Below are 13,574 nucleotides of genomic sequence, written 5' to 3' on the forward strand. Positions count from 1 at the left end.
GCAGGGACTTGGGTGCGCTAGGAATTGGACAGAAAGATACTTCCATCCCCTTTGCCTAATTGCTCTGAACTTTCCCGTACTTCACAACAGCATCTTGCTTCAGCCGCAAACGTGGAGGGGGCAAAAGGCTAAGGCTTAGGTCCGCTGAGATATTTAGGAACCTAACTCCCATGGATCGCAGTGGGAATCAGGCTCCTAAATACCTTGGGGGATCTGGATCCAAGTGTCTAGGAAGGTCTTTGCCATCAGGTCATCCCCATTGTCCATCAGAGCCCAGAGGTGCAATGTCAGCGATGACAGTTGCTTCTTCACCCTTTCCCCAGGAGGGAGGATTGAGCTGGTGAATTCACTACAGACCACCAAGGCCTAGCACATGCTGCATCCACCGATCCACTCCTATGGGCTGCTGTATCAGTGTTATATTGCAGTAGAGTCCAGAGGCCCAGCTGAGATTGGGGTCCCACTGTGCTAGGTGCTAGAGACAGGCCGTGCCCTAATCAGCTCACAGTATAAATGGACAGGACACCGGGTGCATGAGCAAACTGAGGCATAGAGGGGAAATGACTTGCCCAAGGTCATTTCCTGACCCCCAGGCGAGTGCTCTAGCCACTAGACTACACTGCCAGATACAAAATTGCCCTGGGAAGGGATATTGGAACGAAACCATGGATTCCCTGCATTCCAGCAGCTCTCAGATCATTGAATCAAAGAAAGGAGGGAGGGCAGCCTTTCCCCTTCCCTGCATCCTCCCCAGAGCCCTTGTGTTGTGGCGACACCCCAGCAAACCTGGAGACAACTTCATATCCCAGACTATTCTGCAGCAATGGGCTAAACCATTCAAGACAACCATGACCACAAGACAGCAGCCAGGATGCCTCAGAGCCTTGCTCAAGTCATCAGAGAAGCAATAGGAACAGTGTACGCAAGCCAAGCTGAAACTGCACCTATCCTGGCTCCCTGGGGAGTGAGAGGCAAGGTCAAGACTTGAGCACTGCTCCCCCTAGTGGTAGGACATTTCCCACAGCGCCGTGGTTATGTTAAAATACATTAAACCACATTTTCTTTAAAGTTGTTTAACATGGAGGCTCATTTAGGCTTCAGGGTGTTTTTATTTTAAAGCTATTTTGTAGATTCCAGGTTATTTCCTATTCTCCCAGTGCAATTGGATCAAATTTTGTGTATGAAACTTTTTTTGTTGAAAAATGCAGATGTGGCAGCACGGAAACGTTTCGCAAGGTGAAGTCTGGTTCCCAGACCTGTGTCAGCTGGAAACCCTAAAAGTAGTTCTAAAAAAAATCAAAGTGTTTCATTTGGATGTTTTCAAAACAAAATGTTTGATTTCTTAGAATAAAACAGTTTCATTTTAAAACTCTGTTAATTTTTTTAATAAAAACCATCAAACCTGGTTACAAATGCTCAACACCGAACTCACATGTGTTGTTTGACTTCAAGCAATTTTTCTTCCAGACTGTTTGATTCTCCAAAACTTTTGAAAAAAATAGTTTTTGGTTTAACCACAAATGATTTTTCTCTTCTGATTTTTCGGAATTGCCAGTGAATTGAGAATCTGTTATATGCGTCTTGTTCTATGTCACAGATACAGGGCTAGCTGCCCCTTGGACCCCTGCTTCCAATCTCACTGAACACACCCCACTCAGCTGTTAGGCCCTTTGCCTGTAACTATACAAGGGGCAAAACTATGATTACCCCATTCTCAGACCAGTCTCTGCTGTAATTCCCTGGGCATCAGCTGTGATTGCTCAGCAGGATCAACTGGGTCTAGTGACCTGCAGGCTTTCCCTTCAGGAGCTGGAGTGAGCACGGGGACCTCAAAGCAAACTTTTCAGAATAAAGTATTTTTAATTTCAAAAGTAGGAACAAAGCATCAACAGAGCACAGGGTTCTCAACACAATGGAAGGTCTAAGCACATCTCTATCTTACCGAGATGCTTAGGGAGGCCTAGCTTATCCCAGACACCCCCACCTCCAGGGACTGGGGCTCAGACTGCTTCCCTGCAAGTATGTCTGCACTGCAAAACAAGGTGTGTTCCTAATTTGGGTTAAAACAGCAATGAAGACACAGCAACTTGGCTTGTAAATACATTAGGGGAGCTCAACTCAACTCCTCCCATCCCCATTTTTCACTCTTCCTATCTGGTCACCCTAGTTTAAACCCAAATTGCTGTGTCTTGACTGCTATTTTAACCCGAACCAAGAACACACCTTCGGTTTTTTTGCAGTGAAGACAGAACTTCAGTTGTTACCAACTCTCATGACCTTGTCATGGGTCTCAGGATAATCATTGTTTTCCTTAAAGCCCCAGCTCCTGGAGTCACGTGGAGATGTGATGATTTCAGCCTTGATTCTTAGAGAAACAGTAAGCTTCTGGCCCTCGGAGCTGTGGAGAAAGCATCAAAATGTGACCTCAGTGCACCCTAGAGGCTCAAAAAGCAGAAGGTAAATTAAAAAAAAACAACAAATCAGTATTTTTACATAATCTCACAATTTTAAAGCCAATCTCGTGATTGGTGGTGAGCCTGACTCATGATTTTGGAACATTTGGGGTTGGCAGTTCTGTAACTTGCCTGTCTCCCCCTGTGCTTCTCTTCTGTTCCAAAGTTCTGCAGTTGCCTGCCTGGAGGCCCCCCGAGATTATACCCCTGCTTGCCAGCCAGGTGGCCTCAGCATGGACCAAGGTAAACTCTAAGGGGAAAGACTCTTGCACTGTCCTTTAAGTATTGGTAAGCAGGGCACCGTGAAGCTAACTGTCTCCTGGACAGGAGGGCATTAACCCTTCGTAACCCTACGGCAAGTACTACCGTAGTAGTACATCAGACAGATGGAACATATAAAATTCATGAAATATTACAGGCATCTCCCATGTCCATAGGTGCCAAGTCTGTGGGTGCTGCAGGGCTGGAGCAGCTGTGGGGGAAAAAAGGTGGGTGCTCAACACCCACCAGCCACAACTGTTTGGCAGCACCCCCAATCAGCTGTTTGGCGGGGCCCCTGATTAGCTGATGGGAGATGCCGCCAAACAGCTGTTTGGTGGCTGGCAGAGGGGCTTGGGGGAGGGCAGAGAGCAGTGAGTGGGCAGGGGCCTCAGGGAGGGTGCGGAGCAGGAGTGGGAAGAGGTGGAGTGCGGGCAGGGCCTTGACGGAGGGGGAGGAATGAGGGGGAATCTTGGGGAACAGGGTGGAGTGGGGACGGGGCCTAGAGGCATTTCTGCCTATAAGGTGCTCCCCCTATGCCCAGGCACGGGGGGGCGTGCAGCAGAATGAAAGCACAGATTTGGCAGATGATCACGTTTTTATATGCCATCCTACTGTGCTCCAACAGGGCTGAGGGAAGGCAATGCCCCCGTTAGGCCCTGATTCAGCAAAGCTCTTAAGTGCCTGCTTAACTCGACACACGTATTTAAGGCCCACTGAAATCAACAGGATTTAGGCACACAGGCCGGAGATTTTCCAAGGGCCCAGAGGGAGTTTAGCTGCCCAAATCCCATTCAAAGCCAGTCAGAGTTGGGCCCCGAATGTGCACAGGCACCTTTGAAAATGTCATCCCCCTTAAAGATAAGCACATTTTCAAACGCTTTGCTGCACTGGGGCATAGTGGGGTGGGGCAAAGAACTGAAGCTGCAGGACCGTTACTGAGCTGGCAAGTGTAGCAAGAGTTAGGCAAGTGGGGACAAAACCTCTAGGGGTGTTTGTGCTCCCCCCCACCATGAACGCCCTTTGTTTTAGGGGTTTGGATCTGCTAGAAGCCCTTAGGGTGCCTCCCCCTCTTTTTAAAGTTTTTAAAATGTGTGGAGTGGGGGAAGAAGAAAAATGATTTAAAAATATAATGGCTGCTACGCAGAAAGCCTCATTGAAGTGCCCGAGTGCCGCCCAACTGCACCAGCCAGAATGCACCTGCTGTGTAGCAGGACAGCCCAGGCAGGAACCAGCATTGCAGGAACTTGGATTTATCGAGGGCCTTTCAGCCCCTGGAGCTCAGCAGACGGTTCCTGGAGAGGGAGCGGAAGAACAGGAATTAGGGCGCACTAAAGCTCATACAAGGAAGGAGTGGAGCCAACGTGGCATGCCCGCGCCCCTGTCAGTTTTCTGGGCTGGGGGCCACGGCTGCTTTGGTCATTTGGGGCAATGCTTGGGGCACAGTAGACTGGAATGATGGGCCTAGTGATTCTACCCCAGGCCTTCTGGGTGACCGGAGGCAAGTCACTTACATTCTTTGGGCCTCCACTCTGAACCTGTGAAATAGGGAGAATGATTCTTTCCTTTCTGCCCCTCTTTGGCTTGTCTCTTTAAACTGTCAGCTCTTTGGGGCAGGGCCGTAGTCTGGATGTTGCTGGGCTGACCACCATGAAACTCTGAAGAATCTAGCCTGGGCCTTTGAAGTCAATGGGAGTCCCACTCCCTGACCCCAATGAAGCCACACTCCATCTTGCCAGTAACACTGCCTGGATTCTATCAACCCTTCTCCCGCCCGTCACTCAGCCCCGGAGATCTTATACCACTGCTGGTGACCCACTTGATTCTACTCCTGCCGCTTTGCACTCACTTGGGGACCTGGGAGGGAGGGAGGGAGGGAGGGAGACATCTCCCTTGAGTCTGGGGACCAGTACGAGGGTGAGGCAAGAAATCAGGACCGAGAATGAAGCGTTGACTCAAAGAGCCTATGCATCAGGGAACTTACTGCCTTTTATGGCGACAGTCTGTTTCCAGCGTGCACTGAACAAAGGCCCTTTTCTGAATCATAAAGCATTTGACAGTAGTTCCACTTTGTTTAAACCTAGATGCATTCAGAAGGGTCCCTCTCAAGATCAGAATCCTTGATTTTGAGAAGTAATGTCCCTAGCTGAGGCCCTGACAACACTTGCCATTACTACAGTCCATATTATTTTTTAAATCTAAATTAGTGTGAAACTCTTCCATCAGCTACACACCAGTGTAGTTCAGAGTAACCCTGCTGCCTTCAATGGAGTTACACCAGCTTTCCACCAACATCCCCAAGGACAGAATTTGGTTGTTCACTTAACACATACATTTACTTTGTGCACTGAACTCAGCTTGGGCATTTAAACTGGCTGGTTTGGGTGCTGCTCATAAGGCACAGCACTCGAGTCCTTCTCCTGTGTGCACTGATGTGAATCAGGAGCGGCGTCACTGAAATCAGGGGAGAAATGCTGGCCTGAGCGGGGTGTAAGGGAGAAAAGAATCAGGCTCAGTGTCTAATCCAGCTTCTGACATGCAATCCGCACACCACAGGCTTTGGGGGGATGGAGGTGTGTGGTTCACTACCTTGTATCAGCCCACATCCTCCTCCCCTTTCAAAGACGTTAAAAATCCTGAAGGCACATTTTCATAACAGAGACTAGCAAGGTTTATTTTATATACTTACAATAAAGCCTATTATTTGTATGTATTTATATTACAGTAGCATCTAGAAGCCTTATCTGAGATAGGGGCCCCATTGAAATAGGTGCTGTACAGACACAGAGTGCTATGAAAAGCACACAATCTAAGCAGACAAGACAAAGGGTGGTTGGGGAAACTGAGGCACAGAGAGGGGAAATGACTTGCCCAAGATCACCCAGAAAATCTGTGGCAGGGCTGGGCATAGAACCCAGTTCTCCTCCAACCCAGCCTAGCTGCTAGATGAAACTGCCTCTAAAAAACAACCTTCAAGCTGAAACTCCAGTCAACGAGCAGTGTCCCTTTGAGAGACAAAGCGTTTGTGGTTTATAGTCTGGAGACATTAAAAAACAAACAAAAGAGCCCAACAGAAGTGCATAAAATCCCCCCGAACAAAGAGACCAGATTTTGGCTTTGGAGAAGAGAAGGTTCCTAGAGCAACGCTCCAGGCAGATAAATGACTTTCTGTTACTCCTACAAGTTCGGCGGAAAGGGAGAGAGCCGAAGAAAAGCAGCGCGAGGGAAGGAGGGGAAACCAGAGAGCGGGTAAGGGTGGATAAAGGAGAGCAGTAGGGAATGCTGTGCAGCAGGCAGGCGCAGGTCCAAGGTCAGCGCTCCCGCTCTGCTCAGTATGCCGCGCTACCTGCCGACTCCACATGAGCACACCCAGGCAGCCTGAAGCTATGCAGAGCCGTGGCCTCTGTCAAGCACACGCCACTGGCAACACAGCCCCCCTCCTCCCCCAGCCGAGAGGCCAGAGCTGTGCTTCATCTCCGTGTGCCAGCTCCAAGGGCGATTTACGGCTGCCCTCGCTGCCCCGCTCCCGGATCCCATTTCACTGCAGGCCGGGCTTTACACAGAAAGCCTTGGGGCATATGCTGCCGCAGTAATTCATGCCGCCTGTGACACGCCACAGCCGCTGCCTTGGCAACGGACGAGGGTGTTACAAGGCACCGTCGCCTGTGTACAGATGGGGGTGGGTTTGTCTCTGGAACGGGGGAACCGTGGCTCAGCTGCCAACTTAGATGGACCAGCCCGAGATGTGCTAGGCAGGGCCGCATTTGGCGCTTGCCCGGCTACGGTCATGTCAACAAAACAGAACACGACCAAGCCAGCCTATTCAAGCAGAGAGCTGCAATGTCTGAGCTGGATCCCAAGGATCTATAAGATCCCTGTCAGGATCCAGGAGGTCAGGGCACTCACTGGCCTTTTAGCCAAAGTCAAAACATTTTGCTGCAGGTCCCAGTGAAATTACCTGAGCTGAAATTTCATCCCTGTCACACGTTTGTCCGTTTCACGAAAGCATGGAGTGATGGGACAGTTTGGCATCGCTGGGACTGCAGGCCCAAGGAGAACACTAGCCCAGGACTGGAAAAGCAAGGGGGGTATTGTAGGCCAGGACTGAGCGACGTTGGCAAACCTGGGCTAAGGGGGCAGGACTGGAATAGCAGGGGTACTACGGGTCAGGATTGAGGGACAGCTGCAGAGCTGATGTGAGAGAGCAGGGCTGGGGGTACTCTATACTGCTCAGGACGAGGCTCCTCCCTTGCTCCAACCAGAGATCACAGCCCCTGCGTTATACTATGTCTGGCTCTAGCCAGCATTATCAGCTACTTCCCTGAGTACTTACATTCACGTACACCCCCAAATAACTCAAAACTAGAGTCCGAATTAGAGGATAAGGTGCAGAGCTACAGTAATAGCTTGATAGGTGTCCCTTAAAGACTTGAGAGGTGCTGTGTCCTAATGATCAGTACCTGTGCCTGGGAGTTGGGACTCCCACGTCTGAACTTGGTAACTTTCACCCAGCATCATCAGGAGAGGGAAAGTGTCTTGGAGGCTATGGTCACAATTCCCATGTGGAAACAACTGTTTCATGGCAGCCCCCTAACCCCAATAACCCATCCAGTGCACTGCCAGGGCCCGGACTGCACGATCTGGGCATCACAGCATGGGGAGTAGATGGCCAGCCCTCAGTGGAGAAAGAGGTGGTTAGGGACTATTTAGAAAAGCTGGACGTGCACAAATCCATAGGGCCGGATGAGTTGCATCCGAGAGTGCTAAAGGAATTGGCGGCTGTGATTGCAGAGCCATTGGCCATTATTTTTGAAAACTCGTGGCGAAGGGGGAAGTCCCGGATGACTGGAAAAAGGCTAATGTAGTGCCCATCTTTAAAAAAGGGAAGAAGGAGGATCCTGGGAACTACAGGCCAGTCAGCCTCACCTCAGTCCCTGGAAAAATCATGGAGCAGGTCCTCAAAGAATCAATCCTGAAGCACTTACATGAGAGGAAAGTGATCAGGAACAGTCAGCATGGATTCACCAAGGGAAGGTCATGCCTGACTAATCTAATCGCCTTCTATGATGAGATAACTGGTTCTGTGGATGAAGGGAAAGCAGTGGATGTATTGTTTCTTGACTTTAGCAAAGCTTTTGACACGGTCTCCCACAGTATTCTTGTCAGCAAGTTAAAGAAGTCTGGGCTGGATGAATGCACTGTAAGGTGGGTAGAAAGTTGGCTAGATTGTCGGGCTCAACGGGTAGTGATCAATGGCTCCATGTCTAGTTGGCAGCCGGTGTCAAGTGGAGTGCCCCAGGGGTCGGTTTTGTTCAATATCTTCATAAATGATCTGGAGGATGGTGTGGATCGCACCCTCAGCAAATTTGCGGATGATACTAAACTAGGAGGAGTGGTAGATACGCTGGAGGGCAGGGATAGGATACAGAGGGACCTAGACAAATTGGAGGATTGGGCCAAAAGAAATCTGATGAGGTTCAATAAGGATAAGTGCAGGGTCCTGCACTTAGGACGGAAGAACCCAATGCACCGCTACAGACTAGGGACCGAATGGCTAGGCAGCAGTTCTGCGGAAAAGGACCTAGGGGTTACAGTGGACGAGAAGCTGGATATGAGTCAGCAGTGTGCCCTTGTTGCCAAGAAGGCCAATGGCATTTTGGGATGTATAAGTAGGGGCATAGCGAGCAGATCGAGGGACGTGATCGTTCCCCTCTATTCGACATTGGTGAGGCCTCATCTGGAGTAGTGTGTCCAGTTTTGGGCCAGACTCTACAAGAAGGACGTGGATAAATTGGAGAGAGTCCAGCGAAGGGCAACAAAAATGATTAGGGGTCTGGAACACATGACTTATGAGGAGAGGCTGAGGGAACTGGGATTGTTTAGTCTGCAGAAGAGAAGAATGAGGGGGGATTTGATAGCTACTTTCAACTACCTGAGAGGTGGTTCCAGAGAGGATGGTTCTAGACTATTCTCAGTGGTAGAAGAGGACAGGACAAGGAGTAATGGTCTCAAATTGCAGTGGGGGAGGTTTAGGTTGGATATTAGGAAAAACTTTTTCACCAAGAGGGTGGTGAAACACTGGAATGTGTTACCTAGGGAGGTGGTAGAATCTCCTTCCTTAGAAGTTTTTAAGGTCAGGCTTGACAAAGCCCTGTCTGGGATGATTTAATTGGGGATTGGTCCTGCTTTGAGCAGGGGGTTGGACTAGATGACCTCCTGAGGTCCCTTCCAACCCTGATATTCTATGATTCTATGATCTCAGATGTTTTCCATCTCTAACTTCTATGATTCTCTGAGGTGTCAAGTTCAAGGTCTCAGTCCTTAGTTTCAAGGCGCTCAGTGGCCTGGGCCCCAGACACCTCAAAACTAATCTAAAGCTCCGGGATAAAGATGGTGATCAGCAACCTCATTCCCCAGACACAATAGAACCTTCTACCACCAGGGTAGAGCTCGTTTTTAGACTGTTCAATGAACACAAGCACTGAGGACCATCTCAAACCTCCCCACCTTCTGATTCATGGTGGACTTCTCTGACCTGCCTTCTCCACATGCGGAGCAATGCGTCCATTTAAAAAATCAAAACCAAATGCTCTACTGCACATCCGATTCTCCCCTCAGAAAAGGGCAAGAGAATGAATGCACCACAGGAAGTACTCAGAGACTGCCGTGATGGGGGTGTGTGATAGGGCGTTTGTCCCACACTAGCCCATAAAGGGTTAATAGGACCCTAGGGAGGCTGTGCAGGAGATAGCCAATTATGTCTGGACAGGCCCATATAAGAAGAGCTGCAGGGCAGAGCAGGTCAGTCACGCCCTGGAGCTCAGGGAGGGAGGAGGAGGAGGACTGGCTGCCTTGCAGGCAGAGGTCAGCTAGCACCTTGGACAGAGCAGTGCTGGGCAGGATCAGGGGAGCAAGAGTGAGCTCCTAGCAGACTGCTGACAAGCTGGGGCTCTGAGACAAGAGCGGAGAAGGTGCTGGGGCTGCGGGGAAGTGGCCCAGGGAAGTAGGCTAAGGGGTTGGTGGGGACATCACATGTGGCTGCCATCTACAGGGTCCCTGGGATGGGACCTGGAGTAGTGGGTGGGCCTGGGTCCCCGCCTTTCCCCTAACTGTTACCAAGGAAGTGGCTGGACAGTGGACAGCCGTTCCCCTGGAAGGGGGAAGAACTGAATGTGACACAGCTGGAGGGCTATGTCTTGAAGAGGATGCCGCAGTCCTTGGGGTGACATGGGTCCAGGAGTGGAGGTGATGGCAGGCGAGACACCGGCAAAGAGGGCGCACCGACTAGCAGAGCTGATCCCTGGGACATCCAGCAGGAGGTGTCGCAGTGGTGAACCATGCCCCATCACAGGGTGGATAAGAACCTACGCAGAAGAACACAATAGAAGGGTGACCCTTTGCTGAGTAGGCCGATATAAGAAAGGACAGGGACGTTTCTGGTGAGCTGGGTGAAGTTACAATCCCAAAGCCATGGAGCAGCCGCTGCCTGGCCTCTGGGTGTTGGCAGAGCCCCACCAAAGAGTGTAAGCCACAGGATGATGCAAGTGCCAGTTGACTGGGGTTTGCTGAAGAAGCCATGGGGAAAAAAGCACCTCCTTAAGAATCTGCATTGGAATCTAGGCTGGGCCGAAGCACAAACCCAGCCAGCAGCTCCTGTGCTTTGGGGGTGCATAGAGCTATGTCCCATGAAAGATCTGCGGCTCACAGGATGGCCCTGTCTCTGATGCCAGCAGAGTGAATAGAGGGGGAGGAAACACGACTGCCAGACCTTCATGTGCCCCCATCCAGCTATGGGATAGGGGGGCAAACTCATCTGATTTCCCCTTCACAATAACTTGAGATCCCACAGACCCTGGGGCGGGGTCAAGTCAGAATCCAAGAGAGGGTTTTACCAAGGCAAGTGGCACACAGACACAGATGCACACATGGGACACACGCAGATGGAGATGAACCATTGTATGGTGACTAGGGCTGGTTGACAATTTTCCAGAAAAATGGTTTTCCATCAGAAAACGAAGAGGCATCCAAACTGGAACCGTTCGTGGAAAAGGGCTGGTTCTGACAATCTGTTCGACTACAGATATTTTTGACACCAGTTTCTAAGTCGTCAGAATGTTTCATGTAGACATTTTCTCAACAAAAAATGCCCGTTCTCTGGTTCCAACAGACTTCGCACTTAGAAATTTAAGTGAAGAATTGTTACAAAAATTAAAAGTCCACTTGGAAACAAAAGGTTCTGATTGACCTGAACCAAAATTCTTCATGACTTTCAGTTTGCAAAACTTTTCAAGACTTTTCAGCTGGGAAAATTTTTAGATCCCAAATTTTCGAGGGACAGGAAAACCAACCTCAAACAGAGAGCGACCAACAGGAGCTGTGTTCTGCCAAGAGAGAGACAAAGTGCCGTGTGGCGAGAGGACAGATGCCCCCTCCCAAGGAGGGTGAACTCTGTGTGTGATTAACATGGGTCTGTACTGCTCAGTCACTTTAAAATCATGGACTCTTCCTGCAAATGAATCTAGCCAAAGGGAACGCCATTGCTCTGGCAGAAAGGAGACACACACACAGAGCCCAGCTTCAAATATGCAGTAAAAACATGACTTAATAGCTTTGTTATTGTTTGACATTTGGGTTTTACTCGCTATAGAAAGTGGCACTAATTACTTCTTAGTTACACAGGAGCTGCAGTGTAACTGGAGCGCAGGGTTTTATGGAGTGCTGCCAACTGTAATTGCAAAGCCGTTTTGTGGGTGAGCCGCGCAGTTCCCAGTTCTGCAATGCACTGCCCACCCTCAAAGTCAATGCAGTCCTAAGGGTAGCAGAGGCCTCACGGGGGCTGCATGTCTGGCATTCACAGTGACCAGTGGACACAAGCGACCACACTCCATACAAAGTGCAATACTCTCTCCGGGCTATAGCTGCCTCTGACAAATATGAAAGTACTAAGGTGAACAGAGGAGGGAGACAGCTCACACCATCCCTCAAGCTCTCTCTGCGTGGCAGGCTGTTAGCTCATGTCCATGGCTGGCTTTGGCATTTCGCTGGGAAGCCATGGGAGTGAAATACAGGTGCGAGCCTGAACTGCTGAGCAAATCTGCCCAGCTCCTGAGATGTACCAATGCAGTGATGTCTGCTGTCTGGCCTGACCAGAGCTCTTCGCTGTTTGTTAGGCTGGAGGTCTAGGTTGGATATGAGGAAACACTATTTCACTAGGAAGGTGGTGAAGCACTGGAATGGGTTACCTAGGGAGGTGGTGGAATCTCCATCCTTAGAAGTTTTTAAGGCCCGGCTTGACAAAGCCTTAGCTGGGATGATTTAGTTGGGATTGGTCCTGCTTTGAGCAGGGGGTTGGACTAGATGACCTCCCGAGGTCTCTTCCAACCCTATGATTCTAAGATTCTATGAATTCTCCCATCGTCTTTTTATGACACCATTTGCTTCCTGGGTACCCTGGTGATGGGGCATTAGAAATCTGTAGATAGCGCACAGGCAATTCACCTGAGCCTGTCAAACTCAATCATCCAACACCTTCCCAAGCACATGATCCTCCAGAAGGTCCCTCACCCACGAAGGAGCGAGGTGGCTCTTGACTTTTGTTCTTATTGTTACATTTCACACTAGATTGCTCCACCTCTCTCTCTCCCCGCTACTCCCACCTCCTCCAGCAGACAGATGACAAGTGAGAATGTATTGTCCCATAGAAATGATCTTCCCAGCATAACTCCCTGCCCTTGCATTGTCTGGACAAGCCTGGGTGATTCATAGTGGCAAAAAAATTGGGGCGGGGGGGGGGAGGAGGGGGGGAATGGTCATTCAGAAAAGCAGAAAGGAGGGGGAAAAAACCCATCTCCCCATACACTCCCCCTTCGACAGCCTGTCTGCAGGGTGAGAATGAGACACGCCTACCTTGTGAGATCCAGGGGGATTTTGAAAATTTCACACTCACTCCCAGTCTAATTCCACACACTCAGAAACTCTGCCCAAAGGTCTCTCGACACTCCCAGCAGCACAATCTGAATTTTTCCCTATGAAAAGCCACCTTCTTGCTCACCCTCCCCGCTTTGCATTTGCTGCCCAGCCACTAGCACGCAGAGCAGGGCACGTTCATTCCGGGTCTGTTTGCCTTTTTGTTTTGCTTGGCTCTGCTCCTGCTTCTGGATGTAATAAACTCTGCTCCAGCTCTGCCTGCATGAGGGAGGTGCAATGGGCTGGCCAGAGGGCGCTTGGCAATGCCACATTCCCAAGGGAGTTGGAACCTCTTGCTCAATGGTTGGGCAGAAGATGGGAGCATCAGGGAGGACAACACACAAGGAGGGTGGCTGAGGTGCCCACCTTGTGCTGGGCCAAGCAGACTCCACAAGCTAAGTGGGATCAGGTCTGCTCTGTGCAGCGCTGGGAGACCTCTAAAGAACACAAAGGAGCTCAGGACGTGGAGCTGGTGGTTTTGTAGACAGCACTATTTTCTTAGGTGATTTAAATACGATGGGACCCGCTTAATCCAGTCCGTGGTTGCAGAAGTACTTTATCCTGCTGTTGGCCATGTAGTAAGAAAGATGGCCTAGTAAAGACAGCCCGCGGCTGGGACTCAAGAAACACAGGTTCAATTCCCAGCTAGGCCACAGGTTTCCTGTGTGTGACCTTGGGCAAATCACTTAATCTACGTTGTGCATCCCGGGGAACAATACTGATGTACCTCACAGTAGGGGGATAAATCTGCTCAGATACTATGGTAACAAGGGCTGTAAAAGTACCTAGGATAGACCACAGCTGAAGGGGAGGCGGCCTTGTAGACTCCGCCAGTCACGATGGCACAGGCTCCTCTGCTCTATACGTCATGGTTACCTCCTGTCCCGCTCTCTGTGG

The sequence above is a fragment of the Natator depressus genome, chromosome 15 (assembly GCF_965152275.1).
Source record: "Natator depressus isolate rNatDep1 chromosome 15, rNatDep2.hap1, whole genome shotgun sequence".
NCBI classification, from domain to species: Eukaryota; Metazoa; Chordata; order Testudines; family Cheloniidae; genus Natator; species Natator depressus.